Source organism: Schistocerca gregaria, chromosome 7 (genome assembly GCF_023897955.1).
Source record: "Schistocerca gregaria isolate iqSchGreg1 chromosome 7, iqSchGreg1.2, whole genome shotgun sequence".
Classification (NCBI taxonomy): domain Eukaryota; kingdom Metazoa; phylum Arthropoda; class Insecta; order Orthoptera; family Acrididae; genus Schistocerca; species Schistocerca gregaria.
This window is the reverse complement of record NC_064926.1, coordinates 188,644,674-188,667,691: the sequence shown is the minus strand read 5'-3', so window position 1 is coordinate 188,667,691 and position 23,018 is coordinate 188,644,674.

Genomic DNA, 23,018 nt, shown 5'->3' with positions numbered 1-23,018 from the left:
TAGGATTTTGTGCACCCATTGACCTCTCAATTGTGTCCCAGAAATGTTCGATGGGATTCATATCGAGCATTCTGGGTGGCCAAACCATTCGCTCGACTTGTCCAGAATGTTCTTCAAACCATGTTTTTTGGTGTCAGGAGGTCCATACATAGCTGCAAATGGTCCCCAAGTAACCTAACATAACCAGGACACAGTCCATTCTATGTAAAAACAAATATATTGATTATTCCTTGCTGCTGTAGTGTTATCCTGAAGCTGTGAGAAAGGAGGACAGGTGCTCCAAGGCGCGGAAGCAGAGGTGATGCTGAGGGCAGTGAAACTAGGGGAGATATTGTTACATGAAGTAAACCGTAAAGGAAGAACTTTGAGAAAATGCAGACGCCCCCAGACGCGGTCCCAGGGCGTTAGTTAGGAATTAACATGTAACTTCATGTGTCGTCTAGATGTTGTGGTAGGTTGCCACTGTGAAACTTTGTAACCAACAGGCACGTATTAGCGTATAAGGCCAGCTTGATACAGGCCTGAGAACATCAGTAAGCTGACAAGGGTTAGAAAGAGAGCGAAACGCCATAAACTGTTGACCTAGCAGTCCCTATTCCGGGGAGCCCGAGGGGCGGGGCTACATGATGTATAATAATAATAATGTTGCAAGCCTTATTTGGCAGAACAGTGAAGTTTAGCTTTCAGCTGAATAAAGTTGGTACCAAATATGGACTTAGTGCAAATGCATTAACATCCCAGCCTTAGGAGCAGTAGAGGGGACCTAACTAAACCGTGATTGGCAGGCACCTGCAAGAGACCTACGGGATTGGCTGGCTGGCTTTAAGTGGGAAAAACAGTGGCCCCACGTAACCCTTCAATACCCCTAGATTCCGCATTCTGGGGAGGTTCTCAGTCAGACGATGTGGGCGCCGAATCCGCGTCCGTCGACTCCAGCCTCGGTCCAGCTCCGCGTAAGTCTGCTCCTTCATTTGGAGTGCCCCAGTGAACAGTGTCACATTCAGTATGTTTTGTTGCCCGCATCTCGTGGTCGTGCGGTAGCGTTCTCTCTTTCCACGCCCGGGTTCCCGGGTTAGATTCCCGGTGGGGTCAGGGATTTTCTGTGCCTCGTGATGGCTGGGTGTTGTGTGATGTCCTTAGGTTAGTTAGGTTTCAGTAGTTCTAAGTTCTAGGGGACTGATGACCATAGATGTTAAGTCCCATAGTGCTCAGAGCCATTTATGTTTTGTTTTGCAACTAAATTATTCCCTTAAGATGCTGCTAGTGTTTGCTACTGTTGTTGGTATCCACTCCTGGGACTTGTGCACTGGCTTCTGTTGTAACAGTGTTATTCATGCTTTTTCAAACCCTAGAACTAGCCTCCAGTGTATTAGTTAGTCCTGTCTGGAATAAACAACTATTTCAAAACCCTGTTTGTCCAAGAGTCTCCACAACGTGTTCCCTACCGAGTCTCACCACCTGCATTTTTAGTAACTGCCTGTACCAGTGTTGGTTCACATGAAAGAAAACAATCATATGCCTTCACGGTGAATTGTCCTTCTGTCTTCTGCTCTGTACCGCTCAGGAGCGTAGACTGACCAGTAAGCCTCTTTTTCCCTCTCCCACCTATGTCAGGACACGACAACAGACCACACAACTACGGAGCTACCACCAGCTTGCACAGTGCCTTGTTGACAACTTGGGTCCATAGCTTCTTGGGATCTTTGCCACAATGTAACCCTACCATCAGCTCTTACCAACTGAAATCGGGACTCATCTGACCAGGCCACGGTTATCCAGTCGTCTAGGGTCCACCGATACGGTCACGAGCCCAGGAGAGGCGCTGCAAGTGATGTCGTGCTGTTAGTAAAGGTACTAGCGTCGATCGTCTGCTGCCACATCCCATTAACGCAAAGTTTCACCGTGCTGTCATAATGGATACGTTCGTTGTACGTCCCTCATTGACTTTATTCACACAGTATTGCGGTTATTTCACACAGTATTGCTTGCCTGTTAGAACAGACAATCCCACGCAAACACCGCTGCTCTCGGTCGTTAAGTGACGGCCGTCGGCTACTGCATTGTCCGTATTGAGAGGTGATGCCTGAAATTTGGTATTCTCGGCACACCCTTGACACCATAGAGCTCGAAACATTGAGTTCCTTAATGATTTCCAGAATGGAATTTCCTTTACGTCTAGCTCGAACTACCATTCCGCTTTCAAAGTCTGTTAATTCCCATCGTGTGGACATAATCACGTCGGAAACCTTTTCACATGAATCACCTGAGTAAGAATGACAGCTCCGCCAATAAACTGCCCTTTGATACCTCGTATACGCGATAGTACCGCCCTCAGTACATATGCACATTGCTATCCTATTACTTTTGTCGCCTGAGTGTAGGGCCCACATATTGTGACTGACAGCCTATAGCGACCATCACGATTAGTAATGAGTACGAGATCTATTTCCCAGGTTCTTGAATAACACGACTGCTTAGAGGCCAACGAACTAACGGTCTGTTAAATGAATTAGAAAAGGTTCAGATTGTTGTAGTTGCTCAGACTACGCTGATACTGACAGTAACCGCCCAGTGGCAGTGAGCTGTCCGAGAGCGTGGCAACAATGAAGCAGTGGTCAAGGAACGCCCAACCGCGCCCGCCGACGACCGAAAATATTCAGTGATATCGTTATGAAGCAGTTCTGTACGAAGTCTTGCATTGTACAGAGTCCAGATCATTGCACTAGGCAATGGCTTATGTAACATGTTACTGACTGAAATTGAAATGCCCGAAGCTAGACAGAGAATCACGGAGCAACATCCGTGTCCTAGTGAAGAATATATCAGTCAGACACTACGAAAGTTCGTGGCTCTGTAATTTGTTGATCTGTGTTTGAGTGATTATTATTATCTGAAGTGATGATTTATTTGATAGTTTTTTCGTGATGAGTAAATCCCCTCCAGTTGCTTGTAACAAATTCTTTATTTGGATAAAATAGTACACACGATCCGGTTTCAAGATGTAAATCTCACCTCCAGCCGCTAGAAAAAAAAAACAAGGAAAACTAAGAGGGATCCTTTGTAGAATTAATTAACATTAAAAGAGCCGATACAAATGTGAATGTCAGATTATGCCTTGATTGTGTACGAGAAAGTCGTACCAGTCATGAAAAAATCCAGCAAATTCATCAAGTAGCTTGCGAGATGCTGTGCGGATGACGCACGAAGAGGTTCTCTGAGTCAACCAGCATCACACTGGGTAAACTGCGCCTAAGTGAGAAAACATGAATGTAACAACGAAAGAGCACTCATTACCAACCTAATGTAACCTGTGAACCAGCTTCGAACGACTAGACATGTGGCACGGGGTTAAGAAATTAAACTGAAGGCATAAAATCCGTAGAATGATAATTTCGGAACCTCAAAAGTAAGTGACGAGCCCGTCGCAAATCGTTGAAGCCCACCGAGATGGGCCGGCCTTTGTGACCGAGCGGTTCTAGGAGCTTCAGTCCGGAACCGCGCTGCTGCTACGGTCGTAGGTTCGAATCCTGCTTCGGGCATGAATGTGTGAGATGTCCTTAGGTTAGTTAGGTTTAAGCAGTTTAAGACTAGAGGACTGAAGACCTCAGATGTAAAGTCCAATAGTGCTTAGAGCCATTTGAAACTTTTTTTTGCGTCATATCTTCTCGGATTGATAATAGAATCTTGGTGCATCCGACATCGTGTGGACTATAAACGTAATCATCCAAAATAAACAACAATATTCACCACACTGACTACCCTGTGTGGCCAGGATCTTGCCCAGTAACAGTGGAGAGAGAGTTCCAGATGAAGATAGATAGTCAGCAATGGCGCACACGATCCAGTTGGCTAAGGACGTCACGGTTGGCTCCGCTCTACTCGTCTGGATGGCGGGGTGCGATCCGATAGATCCCCAGCGGCGTCCGGGAGCACGGAGCGAGCTTGTGCCAGTCGCCATAACATTGGCGAGTTACGCAGCGGTCGAACGTCCGACAGTAGCGAGCGGGCGAGCTAAGTTAGGGGCGGCTGCTGTGTCTACGGAGTGGGTCTGAGCAATTTGTTCACTCGGTCGATCTCGGCAGTCGTTTCTATATTTAACAGGTCCAGTAGCTACCGAGTCGAGCAGTTGGTAACGGGACGTCGCTACAGCCACTCGATACAAGATTCGCCACAGTCTATGGCCCACACTAACGTTTCTTGCGACTGCGCGAGTGAGTCAGCGATTGTCCTATTGCCGTGGACTCGATGATAAATCTCTACAATTGAAGTTCCAAGTAACCTGTAGCATCCCCAAACAATCCACACCCCCCGCACGTCAGATCTGAGATTGGGTAACAGTTGAGCGAGCGCTATTGCACGCTGTCGCAGAGTGGGCCCAACCAGTGGGGCTTAAGCGGAGGTTTACTATCTTTGGCCCGGAAAAAGCATGTTTTTTGAGAATTTTTTTCTCATGATGCGTTATAGATATCAATATAAAATTTGGTCAAAATGTTTATTGATATTTCCTCTACAAACTGGAATTTTTTCGACCGGAAATGTAGAAGAGCAAAGGAGAAAGTACCGTCAGAACGAAACAAAATTTCGATGTAGACCTCCAAGCACGGTATGTCACAGATCAGCCGGCTCGTCTAAAGTCAAAATTGACGTTAGCGAAGTATATAAGATTCTGTAGGAGTTGTACCTCTCTTAAGTTATTTGGACCATAGGAAAGAAAATGGCGGCCAGTTGAAAAAAAATAGGGTTTTTTCAAGGATTTTTCGACTTCGTCGGCCAAGTAAAAATATTTACAGTTGATGGATCGGAATAAAAGTGGTACAACTCCTAGACAATTTATTTAGCTTCGTCGGAAACAAAGAATCATGCCAATCGGTTCAGTAAATTTGAATTTACCATACCGCGCGATAAAAAAAAAGTCATTTCGAGAAAAATGCGTTTGAAGTTTTGACTACATACACATACAATATTTTCCAACTTACGTTCAATCTGCTATTCCGGGTCCATAAACTAGTCCTTCCTCTTCCTCATAGAGGGCGTTCTACTCGATCTGGGCCATCCTGCGCTGCTCCAGAACCGCTCGTACGGCCGGTGACAAGTGGTTTTCGGCCGCTAGAATCCGGTGGTCGTCCAAATGCTTGGCGAACTGCGTCGAATAGAGTCCCAGGGTGACGTCAATCGTTGTCATGGTCTTCAGAATTGCTGAATACCCTTCGTTGAAGCTGCTCACTGCCAGGAAAGTCGCAATCTACACAGTCCTCGCACCAGAATGATAATTCTTGGGGGCTAACTTCCAGACACACGTGTTCAAACTTTCATTTGAATTTTGTGTGTTTCCTCCCAACCTCTAGTACAATAACGTGTCCTCCGAAAGAAAAAAACTGGTGCGTCTAAAAGGCCGATTTCACGCAGATGCATAGTTTTGTTCAACCGCGAATAACAAACATTTCCGTTCCGTATTCAGAAAAACGGTTTCCGGGGTGGATTCTAAACAATTTTATGGATCCAAAAGTGCAATTTGAAAAAATCGATTTTTTTGAACAAAAAGATAGTAAACATCCCCTTAAAGTACCCCCCACACCACTCCCGCAGCCAGTTTTTGCTGGGAAACACAAGGTCACCTAAAAGTCCTCTTTCGTAACTTCTTAGCAGATTAAAACTGTATTCTGGGCCAGGACTTGTACGACATTCATTTTGCTGGTTCTACTTGTACAGTTATGTGTAGGGGTATGATGTAAAATGGAAATAATAATTACTTGAATAAGTGGAAAAATTGATTGGAAGGAATATTGAAAGAAATTCGAAGGTAATATATGAATCTGTGCACAATCCTGGGTGAACTTTAACTGATACCAATATCAACATACCTTCAATATAAATACATTCAAGGTCAATATTCATAATTTGCATCACGTACTGCTTCACATTGATTCCACTGTGTTCCGTCTTGATTGTGACAATGTCGATGCAGGATCGTTCCTCCGGGTATCCGGTAAATTCTTCTTATCTGCTCCGAACTTCTTGATGCATAATCTCGGCGGCGAGTGAAATAATGAACAGGTAGCAGTGGATGTCCTAAATGTACGAGTAAATTTTGCTTTCCTAATAACTTTTTACAACACTTTTAATGTACGGTTGAAATACACATGTTTTAACAATGCTGGTACAACGGATCCCAGCATATGTCCAAATGCTACCAATTATAGAAACAAAAAGGATGAAGATACAGGAATTAATAAATTGAAGAGCGTGTTTCTTATTTTATTTCATACAAATGTATCAACACATTATCATTGCCATAAAATAACTCGTTAATTTATCTTTATCGATGTCAATAACACATTTAGTTTACATACAGCTTACATATAAGAAAAGAAAAAACGAAAAAAATAGTATGATTCAACACAAACCCTAGCTGCCACATTGTTTGTCACACACCCACTGCAGTATCGTTGGGTGCAGCCCCGAATCCTCCCGCGGTCAGAAAAATGGTACCGAATCCTCCCAAGCCCGTAAGGGTCTGAAAAACAATGGGACGGAATCCTCTCGTTTGAAGCAGGTAGCAGTTCTAAACGTTATGAATACTCCAAGCAGGCAAAGGAAAGCATATGAAGTTACAGTAGATGTAAAAAAATTTCGCGTGTATTGTATGTTTAAAAGTTTTATCTTATTGAGATAAATTCCAGCCGGCACAGCGCCAGCAACTAAGTCCCGCTCAAGGTCACGCGCAAAGCGTGCACTGGTGAATCAATATTTTATGTTTAAAACATGGGAAGGGTAGGGAAGGAGATAAGGAACATGGCAGAGATAATTATATTATTGTCTATATACAATATGTCAGTTTGAGACGATTCGGTCCTGTTAGCTGGTTTCGGGAGGATTCGGGGCTAGTGGCTCTGAGCACTATGGGACTTCACATCTGAGGTCATCGGTCCTCTAGAACTTAGAACTACTTAAACCTAACGAACCTAAGTACATCACACACATCCATGCCCGAGCCAGGATTCGAACCTGCGACCGTAGCGGTCGCGCTGTTCCAGACTGAAGCGCCTAGAACCACTCGGCCACCAGCGGCCGGCGAGGATTCGGGGCTGCGCCCGTATCGTCCAGAGATTGCGGTGCCACACCAAAGTCAGCGAAGCGAGTAAACACCATACACATTAGCGCGGGCTCGCTGCAGTTCGCAACGGCGTATGGAAGGTGCCCCCTTCAGTCCGGAACCGCGCGACTGCTACTGTCGCAGGTTCGAATACTGCCTCGATCATGGATGAGTGTGATGTCCTTAGGTTCGTTAGTTTTAAGTAGTTCTAAATTCTAGGGGACTGATGACCTCAGATGTTAAGTCCCATAGTGCTCAGAGCCATATGGACCATTTGAAGGTGCTCCTAATGAACATGCACAAGCCGCGCGGAATGGCCGCGCGGTTTGAGTCGCCCTGTCACTAATCGTGCGGCCCTTCCCTCCTGAGGATCGAGTCCTCCCTCGGCCATGGGTGTGAGTGTTGTCCTCAGAGTTAAATGAGTTTGAGTAGTGTGTAAGTCTAGGGACCGACGACCTCAGCAGTTTGGTCCCTCAGGAAACCACACACATTTTAACCCTCAGCAGCCAGCTGATGTGGCCGAGTGGTTCTAGGCGCTTCACTCCGGAGCCACGCTGCTGCTACGGTCGCAGGTTCCAATCCTGCCTTGGGCATGGATATGTATGATGTCCTTAGGTTAGTTAGGTTTAAGTAGTTCTAAGTCTAGGGGACTGATGACCTCAGATTTTAAGTCCCATAGTGCTCGGAGCCATTTGAACCTTTTTGTTTCAAAACTTTCAGCTCAGCAGCGCCTCACGCTGAGGTCAGTATACTGTCCAGGACGCAAGAGCTCAGCCCATTCAGAGACCTCATCTACAGGAGTCAAAATCGTAGTGTAGAACCAATGAGTTGTTGAAGTTTCAGATTTGTACTTCTGTAAATATCGAAAATAGTACCTCAAGAGAACAGTCCGTTACTTAGTATATTAACTGATGCTTTCATAGTCAATAACAGTGGTAAATTATCATGCAATCCTGTAGTGAAGAACTGTGTGAAAGTTAAGTAAGTCTTTTATTCCTGTATGCAACAAAAGTAAACAAATATTTCATGTGTTCCAGTTTGATGAGCCTTCACCCAGAAGCAATCAAAAGGCCCACAGTTATGGCCTACTGCTTTTGGTCGTTCTGTGTTAATTACGGTATCAGTGAAACCCCGGTGTTGTTCACTCCATTTGCAGTACTCACTTCAGCACTATCACGTAATATTGGGTTCTCTCTTAAGGTGTCTTTATTTTCTGCACATCTTCTCGCTCTTTCCCAGATGTCTTATTTACTACTTCGTTGCGAACATCAACGACTGGAGGCAAAACGAGTAAGAAACGCTCGGGCCCGGGAGCGCCTAGATAGCAGAGCAGAAGCCGCCCCCGCGCGGCGCGCGCCGGCCAGAAGCAATTACGCGGAGCTCGGATGCCGCATGCTGAGCACCCACCAGCCGGCAGCGGCCGGTCGCTGTTGTTTACGACACTTTTTCAATTAACGCTGCCACCGCCGCCCTTATCTCGCGCGTACGTTACGCCCTCCCTATGGAGATAGACAGGCCAATTTAGGCGGGGCCTCAGCCTACCATTCATTCCCCGCACATTAGCCGCACTTGTATACCTCCCGGAACAAATCACGCTCGTTACACCTATGCCCATAAATCCGCCGCAGGCTCCACATCCAGAGTTAGGAACCTAACCCCACTGAGCAAGTAGCGGCACCGCCACATTGGGTGCAGGTTGTCTGCTATACGCACTGCCATCGGCACTGCCGGCCGAACCACAACACAATGTTTTCATCAGTTGAAAGTGGATCTATGTGAAGGTACCCTACAATAAATTAAGGAGACCACACAAAAAGGCAATAATTCGAAAAAATACAAATCCATTGACACGAAAGCTTAGGACGCAATTACAGTAGCGTCTGCATACAAATCAATGGCGATGTTATCTACTAAAGTCGCCTGTATGTAGCAGCCAACTGCATGTACGAGTCCAAGAAGGCATTTGGTGCTTTGGGTCTCAAAACAGAGAACCAGTATATCCAGCATGGTCCAACGGCTTTCAGAGGTCAATTACGTTGCGAATTGTGAATTTACAAGACTGTAACCAGGACCTCAGCTAGGGAGACAGAGTGAGGGGCGGAGGGAAGGAGGAAAGGTGAGGACGAAAGTAATGTTTCTTACAAAATAGCACTCAAACCACACTTATCAGTCAAAACATTATAACCACTGCCGTTGGATGCCGCCTGGTGGCTTTGCCGGCACTTGGCGCGGTAATAAAAGTGTGTAAGAGGAGCAGTCAAGGACGAAGGACTGCCTTTACGAAGATATGAGCTGCAAATGGGGAAGTCCATTGAGATAAGCGACGATGACAAACGGAAGATTATTATTACGCAGAGCCCGTGAACGAGTATCTCGAAAACGGTGAAGCTGGTCGAATGTCCAAGTGTTAGTGGTGTGCACATCTGCGGAGAGAGGTACTAGGACAGTGAAACTATCAGTTCGACCTCCAACACTCTTCACAGAACTTGGGGTTCGGAGGCTTCTCTGCTCTGTAAAATAGGATAGATGAGTAGTAGTATGACGCCGCTTGTGGTGCAATTTTGATATCAAATTGATATGCAAATTAATTAAATTGATCAATTAATCACCCCGCCCATGACCACCCCCGCCCCGACCACCCCCAACCCCGCCCCCGGATAACGTCGCGTGTTTTCTCAGCTGCACGTGTGCCCCAGCCCCCTCCTCTCCCCCCCCCCCCCTCACCACAATGTACCCTATTGGCAGGAATCACGAATTTTGGGGGGAATTTAGAATTTTGGTGAAATTTATTTTTATTTGTCTCAGGTCTGTGCCGACATCCCAACCCTCCCACCCGCTAATTGACGGGAAATTAAAAATGGCGGTGCCCTTTTCGGGTATCGAACCCTGATCATCCTGGGCGGAAAGCCCAAGTGAACCCCCCTAAAACAATTAAACCGCCACAGGCGCTTGGAATTGGTAGTAGCCAATAGGAACGCAGCATCCGATCACAACGTGGATATGAGGCAGGCCCAGCAGCTCTGCAGCCTGAGTTGCGGTCGGTCACCCAGAATGAAGCGCCAGTCGAAATCGTCCAGCACAGTACAGCCACAGCAACAACGGAATACGAAGAAGCCGCGGAAGAGTAAGCACCCCCTGCTTAATGACTGTGTCTACTGCCGTGTGAGAGTCTTTGCGCTTCTATCATCGCTTGTGACGGTTTTTCTTCTTTGCTCATCAGCGGGTGCGACGTCCTCCAGCCTGTCGGGGTGTGCAACAGCGACATGTCCCCGCCTGTCGGGACCCGCAGCAGCGGCAGCATCCTGGGATCCTGCCGCGCACCTGCTCAGCTTGATGGAGCACGACAATCAGCTGTTAGTGTCGGCTGAAGACACCCAGCCAGCCCCTGACTCGCTGATGAGCACCGGGGGTCCTACTCAGTATGACGCACGTCGGTACTGGCCTCCATCATACGTGCCATCGCAAAATATTCCAGTGATGCTGCCTGGACCGGGTCGGGATGGTTCAAATGGCTCTGAGCACCATGGGACTTAACATCTGAGGTCATCAGTCCCCTAGAACTTACGACTACTTAAACCTAACTAACCTAAGAACATCACACACATCCATGCCTGAGTCAGGATTCAAACCTGCGACCGTAGTGGTCGCGCGATTCCAGACTGAAGCGCCTAGAACCGCTCGGCCACTCCGGCCGGCTATAATTGAACTGCTAGTCGTTCGAAACGGTTGTATGTTGGTATAGAAGCAACCACAGACAGAGAGTGGTGTTTTGTGATAGAGATGCAGAATGTATTAAAGTGCGGCTTACGGAGGTGGAATGGCATGAACTCTGTCGTGCAAAAGTGTATATCATGCAGCAGTTGACCGCCGAGTGTCACCCGAGCCGTCCTCCTGGGGACATTTACTGTGCTGCTCTAACTGTATCCATTACAACAGTGTACAATGATCTTGCACTCCGTCTGAAATCAGTTAACACAACCATTTATCTTCAGCACCCCACCGTTCAAAACTTTTTCTATCTACAGATGGTACTATTCATTGTGTTGGAAAGACTAAACAGATGGCTGCCTTATGCTAAAACCGTGTATAGAGACATTGCAGAGTATCTAAGTATGAACAGTGTGCATGTAGACGACTTCGAACAGTGAGCCAGTATGGTCCGGGTGAAAACTAATGTACTGCCAAGAAGTTTGAGAGAAATACATGCTGAATTTCGTGCTTACAAGAAGACTATATTTTCTATATTCTGTACTGGCGTTAAAATAAAGAAAGAACCAGTTGATGTAGTGCGTCCTGTGTATGATCACTGAATAAAAATGTATGTAACCATGTATGTGTTTTTATTTTCTAGCTCTTATTATATTGCAAGTACTAAAGCTATTGCCACAGTATTTTTACTGGAAACATGAAGCAGCAGAAAATTATTTCATTTAACTAAATTCTCCATAAAAGCTCATTGTACGCCAGTACCTAGAAGAATCAGTATCATGAAAAGGGCATAGTGTTCATTATTTTCCATAAAAACCCACTGCGCGCCAGTACCCGTCGTACATAGGTATCATGTCCGTCCCGGTATCTGAGTGGTCAGCGCGACACACTGTCGATCCAAAGGGCCCGGGTTCGATTCCCGGCTGGGTCGGAAATTTTCTCCACTCAGGGACTGGGTGTTGTGTTGTCCTAATCATCATTTCATCCCCATCGACGCGCAAGCCGCCGAAGTGGCGTCAAATCGAAAGACTTGCACCAGGCGAACGGTCTACCCGACGGGAGGCCCTCGTCACACGACATTTCATTTAATGGCAGGGTGGGTGAAGCATCAAGACTTTGTTGTAAGCGACTGGAGCTGTGACGGTGCGCAAGAAGACCGGAAGAAGAATAACGGCGCACCCCTTCCCGACAACACTCGTGCAATAATTGTAGGTCCATCCAACTGCGGCAAGCCAAATGGTCTCATGTCGCTGCTAGCACATCGGGATGGAGTCTGCTTTGAGCATGTATGTGTATTTTCAAAAACACTGTTTCAGCCCAAATACCAACTATTACAGGAGGTGTAGATGGTGGGACAAACACGACATTCAGTGAGAGCAGTGATATCCCTCCACCGGGAAAACTAAAGCTAAACATAGTGTTCATATTTGACGATGTTTCTGTGGAAAACCCAGACCAAATTACACGATATTTATGTTTCGGCCGCCATATGGCTTTTGATGTATTTTATCTGAGTCAGACATATTCCAGAATCCCAAAACAGCTAGTGAGGGATAATGCAAACCTAATTATAGCATTCAAACAGGACAATCTCAATTTAAAGCACATTTACCAGTCTCATGTGGGAACCGAGATGTCGTTCAATGATTTTGTAAAGATATGTGCAGATTTCTGGAATCAGTAATAGTATGGGTTCCTCGTTACTGATAAAACAAGAAAACTGAGTGATGGCAGGTACAGACGGAACTTCCAGGAGTTCCTATATATATAGCCATGCAAAAGGTGATTATATCAGTATATGCATCACCAAGAATAAATTCGCACGCATGCCCGGAGCTCAATTTGATATAATGGGTGTACGTAGACAAAACATTCGCTTGTACGTGGACGCAAAATTTCAAACTCTCGAACATAAAGTTGGAGGTGTACGCAAGGAACTAGAGACGTATTGTCAAACCCTTCTGAGACTGAGCAATACACCGAATGATCGGGTTAATGCAATCGAGTTGAAAGTAAACGGTTTAAATGAAGGGGCAATAGCTGTCATTGAGAAAGGGACACTGTACGAATGGGTTAGCGCAATTGAAAAGAAAATAGGCAACTTAACTGAAGGGAAAATAGCCGTTACCGAGAAGGGGGAACAGCATAAGAAGACGAAGGGCGGATGTATAAAACCTCACGCTGTACAGAAGTCCGATTAGTATACACCGAGATGTCGACTAACCATAAAGTCATCGAAGCACGGAAGGCCGTTCCGAAAAGTTTCGGCTGCTGTGGTTAGGGCATTTGAAGCGGGAGCAGACACTGCGAGAAACCTTGAAACCAGTTACTGAATCACTCGATGAACTTTGAGCGAAATTCCGCAACAACGACGATGACACTATTGCCTATTTCGTTAACCGTCACAGCGACGCTAGGATAGACAAAACATTCCGTATTAGTGGTTAGAAACCATACATGTTGGGCACAGAGCCTATAACTTTAAATGAAAAAACGATACAGGTCGGCGATAAACAATTTCAAAGAACATCCGGTCTACTGAACCTTATTTTCCTAAGACCCACAAAAAACTGCAAATTATTCGCCTAAAGATCTGGAAATACTGCTTTTTAACTGATCTGCAGTAGAAAGCAAAAAGTCGAAGCAATGTGAAATACAAATCCACTATAAGACCTATTTTGGATGGTGAAAAACATAGTGGCGATGGTATTGACGTTCAGCATAGAAGAGTGAGCAATCGACTCCCGCAGTATATATATTACGACGACCCCAATGAGCTAATACACTCCTGTAAATTGAAATAAGAACACCATGAATTCCTTGTCCCAGGAAGGGGAAACTTTATTGACACATTCCTGGGGTCAGATACATCACATGATCACACTGACAGAACCACAGGCACATACACACAGGCAACAGAGCATGCACAATGTCGGCACTAGTACAGTGTATATCCACCTTTCGCAGCAATGCAGGCTGCTGTTCTCCCATGGAAACGATCGTAGAGATGCTGGATGTAGTCCTGTGGAACTGCTTGCCATGCCATTTCCACCTGGCGCCTCAGTTGGACCAGCGTTCGAGCTGGACGTGCAGACCGCGTGAGACGACGCTTCATCCATGCTCAATGGGGGACAGATCAGGAGATCTTGCTGGCCAGGGTAGTTGACCTACACCTTCTAGAGCACGTTGGGTGGCACGGAATACATGCGGACGTGCATTGTCCTGTTGGAACAGCAAGTTCCCTTGCCGGTTTAGAAATGGTAGAACGATGGGTTCGATGACGGTTTGGATGTACCGTACACTATTCAGTGTCCCCTCGACGATCACCAGAGGTGTACGGCCAGTGTAGGAGATCGCTCCCCACACCATGATGCCGGGTGTTGGCCCTGTGTGCCTCGGTCGTATGCAGTCCTGATTGTGGCGCTCACCTGCACGGCGTCAAACACGCATACGACCATCATTGGCACCAAGGCAGAAGCGACTCTCATCGCTGAAGACGACACGTCTCCATTCGTCCCTACTTTGACGCCTGTCGCGACACCACTGGAGGCGGGCTGCACGATGTTGGGACGTGAGCGAAAGACGGCCTAACGGTGTGCGGAACCGTAGCCCAGCTTCATGGAGACGGTTGCGAATGGTCCTCGCCGATACTCCAGGAGCAACAGTGTCCCTAATTTGCTGGGAAGTAGCGGTGCGGTCCCCTACGGCACTGCGTAGGATCCTACGGTCTTGGCGTGCATCCGTGCGTCACTGCGGTCCGGTCCCAGGTCGACGGGCACGTGCACCTTCCGCCGGCCACTGGCGACAACAACGATGTACTGTGGAGACCTCACGCCCCACGTGTTGAGCAATTCGGCGGTACGTCGCATGCCCACTATACGCCCTCGCTCAAAGTCCGTCAACTGCACATACTGTCCACGTCCACGCTGTCGCGGCATGCTACCAGTGTTAAAGACTGCGATGGAGCTCCGTATGCCACGGCAAACTGGCTGACACTGACGGCGGCGGTGCACAAATGCTGCGCAGCCAGCGCCATTCGACGGCCAACACCGCGGTTCCTGGTGTGTCCGCTGTGCCGTGCGTGTGATCATTGCTTGTACAGCCCTCTCGCAGTGTTCGGAGCAAGTATGGTGGGTCTGACACACCGGTGTCAATGTGTTCTTTTTTCCATTTCCAGGAGTGTAGACCGGCTACGACAGCTCATGGCATCAGCTGCAGCTGGTAATACAGCTTATTCGAATGAAGTTGTTTCAATAATGTCTGAGCTTAGAGAGAGACGCATCATCGAATAAGTATGGAGACTATAGTTCGAGAACTGCACAAACCAGCACGCAAAACATACCCTCGAAGATATGTTATGATTAAAGTTTTGGACGACGTGTAGTAGGCGGATCTTGTCGACATTCACGTGTGAATAACGGATTCAAACAAATTTTAATGGTCATTGATACTTATTCTAAATATGCCTGGGAATTACGTGGGAAAGCGAAAAAGGGAAGGAAGTCGCGAATGTGTTTGATGGATTGCTGCAGACGGGGACGAATCGAAGTCCGGACAATCTTCAGACAGATCACAGCGGCGAGTTCTACAATAAATGTTTCAAGACCGCGATGGAGCGGTATGGAATACATGACTACTCGACGTTCACCCATCTGAAGGTGAGTGTTGTGAGACGTCTGAACAGAACAGTGTGGATGTAATTCAATCTTCGTGGCTCACACAGATGGATCTATATCCTTTCGCAAATAATTGCATAGTATCATCGAACCAAACATCGCACAATGAAAATGAGACCAATCGATGTTCGTGATAATAGACTTCTAGATACAGTATACAATCGTATTAAAATGACAGATCCGAGCAAACAGAAATTTAATGTGGGTGATTTAGTACTTATTTCAGAACACAAGGCAGCGTTTGAGAAATCATATATGCCAAACTGGTCAACCGATATATTCACAGTTTCCAAAGTGCAGAAAACGAATCCTAGAAACTACCTCTTAAACAGGATTGCAGGATGCTTTTTACACACAAGATTTACAGAAGATGTGTATCTCGTAGAGACAGTCATACGGCGTCGAGGGGATAAAGCACTGGTTAAATGGCTTGGTTTTTCCGCATCACAAAACAGTTGGATCGACGCTGACGATTTGTTATATAACAGGGAGCGCAGACCACAAGACCTCAGTAGCATAACATGCATGATAGAATAAGCTTTAGAGGAGGAGGCGGTATTCTCGACAAACTAACAGTCGAATTACACATTCCTGGCTATAACTGCTGTAGACCTGGAGCACTGTAAATATTATTGTTTTTATCTTTTCCGACAGTCTACTGATCATGATCTCGAAGAAAGGTGGAACACACGGTCGCTGAGAATGTTAAAATTAACATTTCGTTTCATGTTGACGGCAAACTGAATGAGTAGGCACAAGATGTTAGATCCATTTACCGACCTCCGCAGAAGATTAAAGATCTTACGGCTAGGCCAGGAATCCAGTGGGACTGCACACGGTTGATGCGTATAGCATTCGATGTTTGCGTGAGTGCTGTACGCCAGGCAGACACAACGCTGTGTTCATGCACGGCTTCTTGGAGCACGCCAGGTACATTCACTTGGGAGAGAAAGACATATCGACGGTCGCTGAGCACAGTTTTGAGGAAACCGATGTGCCTCTACTTGAACGAACGAGAATGCCGTGCTGGGACAGTGCATTTTGGGACAGCGTGGTAAAGGAGGCCATGGATGTTAGTATTACTGATGGTCACGTCAAGAAAGACGCTAGGTACCAAATAAGTTCTGCTTATTATCCGTTATTGTCACGAATACGCTGCGAGCGCTCCCACACCATCCGTTCGAGACCTGAAAAAGAGCCTGACTGACCATGCTTGACTCTTATTTAGGCGCTGTGCTTAGCATCTAATAATAACCAGTACGCCATCTCGTTACTTCGCCACGAGATAATGGGAATTTTCATTTCACCAGGTCACGTTGTAGCCAATATCCTAGTTCAAACATCCGTGGTTTCAAGTGACATAGCCGGCCGCTGTGGACGAGCGGTTCTAGGCGATTCAGTCCGGAACCGAGCTGCTGCTACTGTCGCAGGTTTGACTCATGCCTCGGGCATGGGTGTGTGTGATGTCCTAAGGTTAGTTAGGTTTAAGTAGTTCTAAGTCCAGGGCACTAACGATCTCGTATGTTAAGTCCCATAGTGGTCAGAGCCATCTGAACCATTTATTCAAGTGACATAACAATCTTTTCTCAGTCGTAAGATCAAGATCTGCCTCTTGGTACTGTTGAATGACGTTGAAAATACTATATCTGATACATTCTAATTGCCCATGAAGTGTAACTCATTCTATAGTCTGTTCAAAAAGATTCAAATGGCTCTGAGCATTATTGGACTTAACATCTGAGGTCATCAGTTCCCTAGAACTTAGAACTACTTAAACGTAATTAACCTCAGGACATCACACACATCCATGCCCGCGGCAGGATTCGAACCTGCGACCGTAGACTAAAGCGCCTAGAAACGCTCGGCCACAACGGCCGGCTATAGTCTGTCTTTAATCCTTATAATACATTTACAGTGCTCTTCGCGTTCATGAATTCGCCTTCCATACTTGTGTTTGTCTGTAATTCGGAACACGTGTCCCTCAGCTACGAGCGTACTTACCGTAGATTCAGTCACGAAGATGTGCCCCATTCACAAACTTTGCTTTCTTCTCACTGACAACGACATATAATTATGCAGCGCTCTTGTTATTGTCTTCTGTAAGATATTCTCAGCTCGGCGGGTAATGTTATGTTATTGCATTATTATGAGACACAAGCTGCGGAAAAGGAGTCACCGGAACTCAGTTTCTCCATTACAGCAGCTAACAAATTTATAGGCTTGTCAGCCATAGAGGTTACAAACGGCAAGCACATTTATCCTCTGTAAGTCGTGCTAATACACCAGCATAGCAACCATTATCCAAATCAAAATTATTCTGAATCACCTCAGATTAACCGATTTGTTGGTTCCATAGCTGGGTCTCCTTCCTCACAAGATCAACCGACACTAAACACGTCGATTTCCGCAGGGCCATCGGGTTCATATATCGAATTCGTTGTCCCGTAATAAGGTGCTCTCATACCGGGCTTCCACTTAACATTGTATGACCTTACATTGTACACTAGTACTGGTGCTTTTTTCCCGTTTCGACGAAATACCATGGTCGCTCGACATAGGATCGGGACAATTACAGGTCCAATGTTGTTGTATCCTAAGGCACTGAGATTATAACGTCACGGGTTTTTCCCCCTCTCCCAACTCATACTATATACGAGAATTGTCCAGAAAGTAAGTTCCGATCGGTGACGAAGTGGAAACCACTGGGAAAATCCGGTAAAGCTTTGCACAGATGTGTTGGGCAGTGTCTCTAGTATGCCCGTCGATCGTGTCGCGTCGCTCTTTTCAGTTCTGAGTGAACAGTGAGCACGTAAAGATGCTTGGGGAATAGCGTCTCCCACCAAGGATGAGGTCTTGGTTAGAGATTTCGCCTGTGTCATGCAACCCACATAACACAACTGTCGATCAGTTCCTTCTTCATGCCAATTCTCGGCCGCACACTGCAAGGGCAATGAAGAAGCTCCTGCAGCGTTTCCGGTGAGAATTGTATGATCACCCACAATACAGTCCGTAATTGACTGTCCCTGAGTCTCATCTCTGCTCACAAGAACCGCTAGCTATGAAGATAAAATTTTTCCACAGACAACGAGCTGCAGACCAGTGCAGATAACTGGCCGAAAGTACAGGTGGCTGCTTTCTAAGACGAGGATATTGGAAAGCTGATACAACACTACAACAAAACTCGAAGTTGGAGCGGTGACTATGTAGAGAAGTAGGTCGAAGGTCTACCTAGCTGTTGCAAATAAAACGTTTCTGGTTTTCACTGCGGTTTTCATTTCGCGACCTATTAGAACTTACACTACTGGCCATTAAAATTTCTACACTACAAAGATGACGTTCTACAAACGCGAAATTTAACCGACAGGAAGAAGATGCTGTGATACGCAAATGATTAGCTTTTCAGAGCATTCACACAAGGCTGGCACCCGTGGCGACAGCTAAAACGTGCTGACATGAGGAAAGTTTCCAACCGATTTGTCATACACAAACAGCAGTTGACCAGCGTTCTCTGGTGAAACGTTGTTGTGATGCCACGTGTGAGGAGGAGAAATGCGTACCATCACGTTTCCGACTTTGATCAAGGTCGGATTGTAGCCTATCGCGATTGCGGTTTATCGTACCGCGACATTGTTGCTCGCGTTGGTCGAGATCCAATGACTGTTAGCAGAATATGGAATCGGTGGGTTCAGGAGGGTAATAAGAAACGCCGTGCTGGATCCCAACGGCCTCGTATCACTAGCAGTCGAGATGACAGGCATCTTATCCGCATGGCTGTAACGGATCGTGCAGCCACGTCTCGATCCCCGAGTCAACAGATGGTGACGTTTGCAAGACAAGAACCATCTGCACGAACAGTTCTACGACGTTTGCAGCTGCATGGACTATCAGCTCGGAGACCACGGCTGCGGTTACCCTTGACGCTGCATCTCAGACAGGAGCGCCTGCGATGGTGTACTCAACGACGAACCTGGGTGCTCGAATGGCAAAACGTCATTTTTTCGGATGAATCCGGGTTCTGTTTACAGCATCATGATGGTCGCATGCGAGCTTGGCATCATCGCGGTGAACGCACATTGGAAGCGTGGATTCGTCATTGCCATACTGGCGTATCACCCGGCGTGATGGTATGGGGTGCCATTGGTTACACGTCTCGGTCACCTCTTGTTCGCATTGGCGGCACTTTGAACAGTGGACGTTACATTTCAGATGTGTTACGAACCTTGGCTCTACCCTTCATCGATCCTCGCTAAACCCTACATTTCAGCAGGATAATGCACGACCACATGCTGCAGGTTCCGTACGGGCCTTTCTGGATACAGCAAATGTCCGACTGCTCCCCTGGCCAGCACATTCTACAGATCTCTCACCGATTGAAAACATCTGGTCAATGGTTGCCGAGCAACTCGCTCGTGGCAATACGCCAGTCACTGCTCTTGATGAACTGTGGTATCGTGTTGAAGCTGCATGGGCAGCTGTTCCTGCACACGCCGCACAAGCTCTGTTTGACTCAATGCCCAGGCCTATCAAGGCCGTTATTACGGCTAGAGGTGATTGTTCTGGGTACTTATTTCTCAGGATCTATGCTCCCAAACTGCGTGAAAATGTAATCACATGTCATTTCTGGTATAATATATTTGTACAACGAATACCCGTTTATCATCTGCATTTGTTCTTGGTGTGGCAATTTTAATGGCCATAAGTGTACTCTTATATAGACTGAAGCTACAGTACCAAGGCCAGGATTCGAAACCCAGTGTTCTGTTCACCAGACAAATTCGATAACCACTAATATGGCACAGTAGGTTTGCACAACTGCACGAATTATACTAGCATGCCTCCAAAAATGATTCAAATGGCACTAAGCACTATGGGACTAAACATCTGAGATCATCAGTCCCCTAGACTTAGGACTACTTAAACCCAGCTAACCTCAGGACATCACACACATCCATGCCCGAGGCAGGATTAGAACCTGCGACCGTAGCGGTCGCGCGGTTCAAGAATGAAGCGCCTAGAACCGCTCGGCCACAACGGCCGGCTGCGTGCCTCTCGCCTCAATCCAAAATTCGATGTCTGAGACCTGGAAAGGTTTTTGGAACCATACAGTTTCTTATGTTTAAATTCCTGCTTATCCATCTGCTCTCGTGTAAGAACTATTGTTCCACCCTGTTTAATTTTCGGCGAGTGACCTGAAATATACGCCACATTTCGTTCTGCGAGGTTACAGTGTAGTCGCCGCGAATCACACTCGGGAGCAATTTATGAATAATGATCAGCGCTAGCCGCTAGGCTGTAGTTGGGAGAGAGCTGGTCTTCCCTTCCACAGGTGCCCAGAGCACAGCGATGCCGGCTGTTGCGGCGCGGCTGCCTGCGAAGGCAGCGGAAGGCTCACGTAAAGCGCTCGCCGCCTGATTGGACGGCGCGCCGAGTGCGGGATTAAGTCTTCCAGCAGCGGCAGGATGGGACGGCACGGTGCTGCAGCCTAAAGGCGAGCTGGCGAAGGCCACTCTCCACCCGGCACAAAGCAAACGCCGCAACTTGCAGCCGCTGGGCGGAATAACACGAGGCCAGATGTAATTGTCAAAAGGGTAGGAGGAAACGAAATAAAAGTCCACGTATTCAGAGAGAATGAGGGTATGTAATGCTACGACGGGTGTTTATTAAGTAATGCAACACATTTCTTTATATGAAAGCACATTGAGTTTATTCAGGTTCTAATACACCATATTACTCCCCACGCTTTTGGCTACAAAACCCTATTCACGCTACTGGCCATTAAAATTGCTACACCAAGAACAAATGCAGATGATAGACGGGTATTCATTGGACAAATATATTATACTAGAACTGACTTGTGATTACATTTTCACGCAGTTTGGGTGCATAGATCCTGAGGAATCAGTACCCAGAACAACCACCTCTTGCCGTAATAACCGCCTTGATACGCCTGGGCATTGAGTCAAACAGAGCTTGGATGGCGTGTACAGGTACAGCTGGCCATGCAGCTTCAACAGGATACCCCAGTTCACCGAGAGTAGTGACTGGCGTATTGTGACGAGTCAGTTGCACGGCCACCATTGACCAGATGTTTTCAGTTGGTGAGAGATCTGGAGAACGTGCTGGCCAGGGCAGCAGTCGAACCTTTTCTGTTTCCAGAAAGGCCCGTACAGGACCTGCAACATGCGCTCGTGCATTATCCTGCTAAAATGTAGGGTTTCGCAAGGATCGAATGAAGGGTAGAGCCACGGATCGTAAAACATCTGAAATGTAACGTCCACTGTTCAAAGTGCCGTCAATGCGAACAAGAGGTGACCGAGACGTGTAACCAATGCACCCCATACCATCACGCCCGGTGATACGCCAGTAGGGCGATGACGACTACACGCTTCCAATGTGAGTTCACCATGATGTCGCCAAACACTAATGCGACTATCATGATGCTGTAAACAGAACCTGGATTCATCCGAAAAAGTGACGTTTTGCCATTCGTGCACCCAGGTTCGTCATTGACTACACCATAGCAGGCGCTCCTGTCTGTGATGCAGCGTCAAGGGTAACCGCAACAATGGTCTCCGAGCTGATAGTCCATGCAGCTGCAAACGTCGTCGAACTGTTCGTGCAGATGGTTGGTGTCTTGCAAACGTACCCACCTGTTGACCTAAGGATCGAGACGTGGCTGCACGATTCGTTACAGCCATGCGGATAAGATGCCTATCATCTCGACTGCTAGTGATACGAGACCGTTGGGATCCAGCACGGCGTTCTGTATTACCCTCCTGAACCCACCGATTCCATATTTTGCTAACATTCATTGGATCTCGACCAATGCGAGCAGCAATGTCGCGATACGATAAACCACAATCGCGATAGGCTACAATCCTACCTTTATCAAAGTCGGAAACGTGATGGCACGCATTTCTCCTCCTTACACGAGACATCACAACAACGTTTCACCAGGCAACGCCGATCAAATGCTGTTTGTGTATGAGAAATCGGTTGGAAACTTTCCTCGTGTCAGCACGTTGTAGGTGTCGCCACCGGTGCCAATCTTGTGTGAATGCTCTGAAAAGCTAATCATGCAGTCCTTCAGCAAAGGAAATTACTTACAATAGTTCGTCCAGTCTTAGAGTATTGTTCGTCTGTATGGGACCCTTACCAATTGAGTCTGATTCATGAGATTGAGAAGTGAGAAGGTCCAAAGAAGAGCGGCAAGATTCGTTACTGGTACATTTACCCATCGGGAGAGCGTTACGAACCTCAGAAAGTTTGAAGTGGGCCACACTTGCAGATAGACGACGCGCTAAACGGAAGGGGCTGCTCACTAAAATGCAAAATCCGATCATTGCTGAGGATGTAGAGCATATATTACTTCTACCAACTTTCAAATTGCGCAATGATCACCATTCAAAGACAAGGGAAATTAGAGCTCGTACTGAGGCGTTCAGACTGTCACTTTTTCCTTCGCGCGATCCGCGATTGGAACAGACGGGCGGGGGGGAGGGGGGGGGGGGAATATGGAATATGACTTTGGCGCGAATAGT